Source organism: Ranitomeya variabilis, chromosome 4, assembly GCF_051348905.1.
Source record: "Ranitomeya variabilis isolate aRanVar5 chromosome 4, aRanVar5.hap1, whole genome shotgun sequence".
Classification (NCBI taxonomy): domain Eukaryota; kingdom Metazoa; phylum Chordata; class Amphibia; order Anura; family Dendrobatidae; genus Ranitomeya; species Ranitomeya variabilis.
Window position 1 is genome coordinate 605063641 of NC_135235.1, and position 7923 is coordinate 605071563.

Genomic DNA, 7923 nt, shown 5'->3' on the forward strand with positions numbered 1-7923 from the left:
CCGGAGAACTACCCAATCCTAGCAGAGGAAAAGACAGTCCTGGCTCACCTCTAGAGAAATTTTCCCAAAAGGCAGACAGAGGCCCCCACATATATTGGCGGTGATTTTAGATGAAATGACAAACGTAGTATGAAAATAGGTTTAGCAAAATCGAGGTCCGCTTTCTAGATAGCAGGAAGACAGAAAGGACACTTTCATGGTCAGCAGAAAACCCTATCAAAACACCATCCAGAAATTCCTTTAAGACTCTAGCATTAACTCATAACACCAGAGTGGCAATTTCCGATCACAAAAGCTTTCCAGACACAGTAACGAAACAGCAGCTGTGAACAGGAACAAAATGCAAAAACACACAAGGACAAAAGTCCAACTTAGCTGGGAGTTGTCTAGTAGCAGGAACAAGCACAGAAGGCTTCTGATTACATTGTTGACCGGCAAGAAACTGACAGAGGAGCAAGGTAATATAGCGACTCCCACATCCTGATAGGAGCAGGTGAACAGAGGGGATGATGCACACAAGTTCAATTCCACAAGTGGCCACCGGGGGAGCCCAGAATCTAATTTCACAACAGTACCCCCCCCTCAAGGAGGGGGCACCGAACCCTCACCAGAACCACCAGGGCGATCAGGATGAGCCCTATGAAAGGCACGGACAAGATCGGAGGCATGAACATCAGAGGCAGTGACCCAAGAATTATCCTCCTGACCGTATCCCTTCCATTTGACCAGATACTGGAGTCTCCGTCTGGAAACACGAGAGTCCAAGATCTTTTCCACAACGTACTCCAACTCACCCTCAACCAACACCGGAGCAGGAGGCTCAACGGAAGGCACAACCGGTACCTCATACCTGCGCAACAATGACCGATGAAAAACATTATGAATCGAAAAGGATGCAGGGAGGTCCAAACGGAAGGACACAGGGTTAAGAATCTCCAATATCTTGTACGGGCCGATGAACCGAGGCTTAAACTTAGGAGAAGAAACCCTCATAGGGACAAAACGAGAAGACAACCACACCAAGTCCCCAACACAAAGCCGAGGACCAACACGACGACGGCGGTTGGCAAAAAGCTGAGTCTTCTCCTGGGACAACTTCAAATTGTCCACCACCTGCCCCCAAATCTGATGCAACCTCTCCACCACAGCATCCACTCCAGGACAATCCGAAGATTCCACTTGACCGGAGGAAAATCGAGGATGAAACCCCAAATTACAGAAAAACGGGGACACCAAGGTGGCAGAGCTGGCCCGATTATTGAGGGCGAACTCCGCCAAAGGCAAAAAAGCAACCCAATCATCCTGATCCGCAGACACAAAACACCTCAAATATGTCTCCAAGGTCTGATTAGTCCGCTCGGTCTGGCCATTAGTCTGAGGATGGAAAGCAGACGAAAAAGACAAATCTATGCCCATCCTAGCACAGAATGCCCGCCAAAATCTAGACACGAATTGGGTCCCTCTGTCAGAAACGATATTCTCAGGAATACCATGCAAACGAACAACATTTTGAAAAAACAGAGGAACCAACTCGGAAGAAGAAGGCAACTTAGGCAAGGGAACCAGATGGACCATCTTAGAGAAACGGTCACACACCACCCAGATGACAGACATCTTCTGAGAAACAGGCAGATCCGAAATAAAATCCATCGAGATGTGCGTCCAAGGCCTCTTCGGGATAGGCAAGGGCAACAACAATCCACTAGCCCGAGAACAACAAGGCTTGGCCCGAGCACAAACGTCACAAGACTGCACAAAGCCTCGCACATCTCGTGACAGGGAAGGCCACCAGAAGGACCTTGCCACCAAATCCCTGGTACCAAAGATTCCAGGATGACCTGCCAACGCAGAAGAATGAACCTCAGAGATGACTCTACTGGTCCAATCATCAGGAACAAACAGTCTACCAGGTGGGCAACGATCAGGTCTATCCGCCTGAAACTCCTGCAAGGCCCGCCGCAGGTCTGGAGAAACGGCAGACAATATCACTCCATCTTTAAGGATACCTGTGGGCTCAGAATTACCAGGGGAGTCAGGCTCAAAACTCCTAGAAAGGGCATCCGCCTTAACATTCTTAGAACCCGGTAGGTACGACACCACAAAATTAAACCGAGAGAAAAACAACGACCAGCGCGCCTGTCTAGGATTCAGGCGCCTGGCAGACTCAAGGTAAATTAAATTTTTGTGGTCAGTCAATACCGCCACCTGATGTCTGGCCCCCTCAAGCCAGTGACGCCACTCCTCAAAAGCCCACTTCATGGCCAAAAGCTCCCGATTCCCAATATCATAATTCCGCTCGGCGGGCGAAAATTTACGGGAAAAAAAAGCACAAGGTCTCATCACGGAGCAGTCGGAACTTCTCTGCGACAACACTGCCCCAGCTCCGATTTCAGAAGCGTCGACCTCAACCTGAAAAGGAAGAGCAACATCAGGCTGACGCAACACTGGGGCGGAAGAAAAGCGGCGCTTGAGCTCCCGAAAGGCCTCCACAGCATCAGGGGACCAATCAGCAACATCAGCACCCTTCTTAGTCAAATCAGTCAATGGTTTTACAACATCAGAAAAACCAGCAATAAATCGACGATAAAAGTTAGCAAAGCCCAAAAATTTCTGAAGACTCTTAAGAGAAGAGGGTTGCGTCCAATCACCAATAGCCTGAACCTTGACAGGATCCATCTCGATGGAAGAGGGGGAAAAAATGTATCCCAAGAAAGAAATCTTTTGAACCCCAAAAACACACTTAGAACCCTTCACACACAAGGAATTAGACCGCAAAACCTGAAAAACCCTCCTGACCTGCTGGACATGAGAGTCCCAGTCATCCGAAAAAATCAGAATATCATCCAGATACACAATCATAAATTTATCCAAATAATCGCGGAAAATGTCATGCATAAAGGACTGGAAGACTGAAGGGGCATTTGAAAGACCAAAAGGCATCACCAAATACTCAAAATGGCCCTCGGGCGTATTAAATGCGGTTTTCCACTCATCCCCCTGCTTGATTTGCACCAAATTATACGCCCCACGGAGATCAATCTTAGAGAACCACTTGGCCCCCTTTATACGAGCAAACAAATCAGTAAGCAGTGGTAACGGATATTGATATTTAACCGTGATTTTATTCAAAAGTCGATAATCAATACACGGCCTCAAAGAGCCGTCTTTCTTAGACACAAAGAAAAAACCGGCTCCTAAGGGAGATGACGAAGGACGAATATGTCCCTTTTCCAAGGACTCCTTTATATATTCTCGCATAGCAGCGTGTTCAGGCACAGACAGATTAAATAAACGACCCTTAGGGTATTTACTACCCGGAATCAAGTCTATGGCACAATCGCACTCCCGGTGCGGAGGTAGTGAACCAACCTTGGGTTCTTCAAAAACGTCACGAAAGTCAGACAAGAATTCAGGAATCTCAGAGGGAATAGATGATGAAATGGAAACCAAAGGTACGTCCCCATGAGTTCCTTTACATCCCCAGCTTAACACAGACATAGCTCTCCAGTCGAGGACTGGGTTATGAGATTGCAGCCATGGCAATCCCAGCACCAAAACATCATGTAGATTATACAGCACCAGAAAGCGAATAACCTCCTGGTGATCCGGATTAACACGCATAGTCACTTGTGTCCAGTACTGTGGTTTATTACTAGCCAATGGGGTGGAGTCAATCCCTTTCAGAGGTATCGGAGCCTCCAGTGGCTCCAAATCATACCCACAGCGTTTGGCAAAGGACCAATCCATAAGACTCAAAGCAGCGCCAGAGTCGACATAGGCGTCCGCGGTAATAGATGACAAAGAACAAATCAGGGTCACAGATAGAATAAACTTAGACTGCAAAGTGCTAATTGAAACAGACTTGTCAGGCTTCTAAGTACGCTTAAAGCATGCTGATATAACATGAGTTGAATCACCACAATAGAAGCACAACCCATTTTTTCGTCTAAAATTCTGCCGCTCGCTTCTGGACAGAATTCTATCACATTGCATATTTTCTGGCGTTTTCTCAGTAGACACCGCCAAATGGTGCACAGGTTTGCGCTCCCGCAGACGCCTATCGATCTGAATAGCCATCGTCATGGACTCATTCAGACTCGCAGGCACAGGGAACCCCACCATAACATCCTTAATGGCATCAGAGAGACCTTCTCTGAAAATCGCCGCCAGGGCGCACTCATTTCACTGAGTAAGCACAGACCATTTGCGGAATTTTTGGCAGTATATTTCAGCTTCATCTTGCCCCTGAGACAAGGACATCAAGGCCTTTTCCGCCTGAAGCTCTAAATGAGGTTCCTCATAAAGCAACCCCAAGGCCAGAAAAAACGCATCCACATTGAGCAACGCAGGATCCCCTGGTGCCAATGCAAAAGCCCAGTCTTGAGGGTCGCCCCGAAGCAAGGAAATTACAATCCTGACCTGCTGTGCAGGGTCTCCGGCAGAGCGAGACTTCAGGGACAAAAACAATTTGCAATTATTTTTAAAATTTTGAAAGTGAGATCTATTCCCCGAGAAGAATTCAGGCAAAGGAATTCTAGGCTCAGACATAGGTGCATGAACAACAAAATCTTGCAAATTTTGTACCTTTGTGGCGAGATTATTCAAACCTGTAGCTACACTCTGAAGATCCATTTGAAACAGGTGAACACAGAGCCATTCAAGGATTAGAAGGAGAGAAAGAGAGGAAGGCTGCAGTATAGGCAGACTAGCAAGTGATTCAATTAAGAGCACACTCAGAACTAGAGGAAAAAAAAAAAAAAAAAAAAATTGTAGCAGACTTCTTTTTTCTCTCCTTTCTCAGCCAGTAATTTAACCCTTTTTTGGGCCGGTCAAACTGTCATGATTCTCAATGGCGAGAGAACATAGCCCAGCATATATGAGAACTAGCTCTTGGAAGATGGAAACTATACTGACCATGAACTAAACCTGCCGCACAACTAGAAGTGGCCGGGTAGCATGCCTACGTTTTTTAACCCTAGATGCCCAGCGCCAGCCGGAGAACTACCTAATCCTAGCAGAGGAAAAGACAGTCACCTCTAGAGAAATTTTCCCAAAAGGCAGACAGAGGCCCCCACATATATTGGCGGTGATTTTAGATGAAATGACAAACGTAGTATGAAAATAGGTTTAGCAAAATCGAGGTCCGCTTTCTAGATAGCAGGAAGACAGAAAGGACACTTTCATGGTCAGCAGAAAACCCTATCAAAACACCATCCAGAAATTCCTTTAAGACTCTAGCATTAACTCATAACACCAGAGTGGCAATTTCCGATCACAAAAGCTTTCCAGACACAGTAACGAAACAGCAGCTGTGAACAGGAACAAAATGCAAAAACACACAAGGACAAAAGTCCAACTTAGCTGGGAGTTGTCTAGTAGCAGGAACAAGCACAGAAGGCTTCTGATTACATTGTTGACCGGCAAGAAACTGACAGAGGAGCAAGGTAATATAGCGACTCCCACATCCTGATAGGAGCAGGTGAACAGAGGGGATGATGCACACAAGTTCAATTCCACAAGTGGCCACCGGGGGAGCCCAGAATCCAATTTCACAACAGGTTCAGTAACGTCAGCTGTTCCCCAGCTGTGTGTGTGGCAATCCCTCCTATCTCCTCCTCCTCCTGCTGCTGTCCCTGGGCTCCAACACCGCTAGTTGCCGTCCAGAAGTGCTGTCCGCACAGTCCCAACAGTCCCTCCTCTGTTATTGGGGTTCAGTAACGTCAGCTGTTCCCCAGCTGTGTGTGTGGCAATCCCTCCTATCTCCTCCACCTCGTCCTCCTGCTGCTGTCCCTGGGCTCCAACACCGCTAGTTGCCATCCAGAAGTGCTGTCCGCACAGTCCCAACAGTCCCTCCTCTGTTATTGGGGTTCAGTAACGTCAGCTGTTCCCCAGCTGTGTGTGTGGCAATCCCTCCTATCTCCTCCACCTCCTCCTCCTGCTGCTGTCCCTGGGCTCCAACACCGCTAGTTGCCGTCCAGAAGTGCTGTCCGCACAGTCCCAACAGTCCCTCCTCTGTTATTGGGGTTCAGTAACGTCAGCTGTTCCCCAGCTGTGTGTGTGGCAATCCCTCCTATCTCCTCCACCTCCTCCTCCTCCTGCTGTCCCTGGGCTCCAACACCGCTAGTTGCCATCCAGAAGTGCTGTCCGCACAGTCCCAACAGTCCCTCCTCTGTTATTGGGGTTCAGTAACGTCAGCTGTTCCCCAGCTGTGTGTGTGGCAATCCCTCCTATCTCCTCCACCTCCTCCTCCTGCTGCTGTCCCTGGGCTCCAACACCGCTAGTTGCCGTCCAGAAGTGCTGTCCGCACAGTCCCAACAATCCCTCCTCTGTTATTGGGGTTCAGTAACGTCAGCTGTTCCCCAGCTGTGTGTGTGGCAATCCCTCCTATCTCCTCCACCTCCTCCTGCTGCTGTCCCTGGGCTCCAACACCGCTAGTTGCCGTCCAGAAGTGCTGTCCGCACAGTCCCAACAGTCCCTCCTCTGTTATTGGGGTTCAGTAACGTCAGCTGTTCCCCAGCTGTGTGCATGGCAATCCCTCCTATCTCCTCCACCTCCTCCTCCTGCTGCTGTCCCTGGGCTCCAACACCGCTAGTTGCCGTCCAGAAGTGCTGTCCGCACAGAGCCAAACACCTCGCCAATGTGTTAGTGGGGTTCAGTAATGCCTGCTGCTCCCGTGCTGTGTATACGGCAACGTGTCCTGCGACCGCCACGCAGGCACAACAAGTTAAATTTAAGGGAACCTATCCCCCCCAGGCGTTAGTTACTGAAGGAGACACCTTGTGCAGCAGTAATGATGCAAAGGGAAAAAGTGCCTCTTTTCGTGGTGCTCCTTGCACATGCTGAACCTAACACTTATGAAATGTGTCCCCTCACACGGTTAAACCGTCCGGTCGGTGGAACTTTCCTTTGTCATGTGACGCAGCACAGCCGTCATTCTTACCCCCTTGGCGCCGTGCGCCTCCTCCTCAGCGTTGTTTGAATCTGTCCCGGAGTCTGCGCTGTTATGTTATCCCTTGGCCAGGCACACTTAGCGCTGCCCGTCTTCTGACATCATTTGGTGTCAGGATGGCTGCGCCTGTGCGGCCGCGCTGGACGAGATTCCGCCTCGTACTGTCTTCTGATTTAATCCCACTGCGGACCTGTGATCCATGGACATTAGCAGTGCATATCTTAACCTCCACCTCTCACTCATCTCCCTACGCCTTCTTCAGACTGTGCGCTGTCAGCTGATCCCTAATAGCATGCCATGGCCGTGACGCCGCACAGTCTGAAGAAGCCGTAGGGAGGGGAGTGAGAGGCGAGGATATGCACTGCTCATGCCCATGGATCACAGGTCCGCAGAGTGATTACATTAGATGACACAGCGAGGCGGGATCTCATCCAGCGCGGCCGTACAGGCGCAGCCATCCTGACACCAAATGATGTCAGAAGACGGGCAGCGCTAAGTGTGCCTGGCCAAGGGATAACATAACAGCGCAGACTCCGGGAAAGAGTCAAACAACGCTGAGGAGGAGGCGCACGGCGCCAAGGGGGTAAGAATGATGGCTGTGCTGCGTCACATGACAAAGGAAAGTTCCACCGACCGGACGGTTTAACGGTGTGAGGGGACACATTTCAAAAGTGTTAGGTTCAGCATGTGCAAGGACCATAATTAAAAGAGATAAGTTTACCTTTTCCAGCATTAGTGCTGTACAAGATGGCTCTTTCAGCTACAAACGCCTGGGGGGGGGGGGTTAAAGGTTCCCTTTCAACTTGCTCCAGTGCAGGCTGCGGCCTACACTCTGCTCCACCTGCAGAGCCCGGGCTCCAACACCGCTAGTTGCTGTCCGGAAGTGCTGGCTGCACAGAGAAAAACACCAGCCAATGTGTCAGTGGGGTTCAGCACCGCCAGCTGTTCCCCTGCAGTGTAGCCGGCAACGTGTC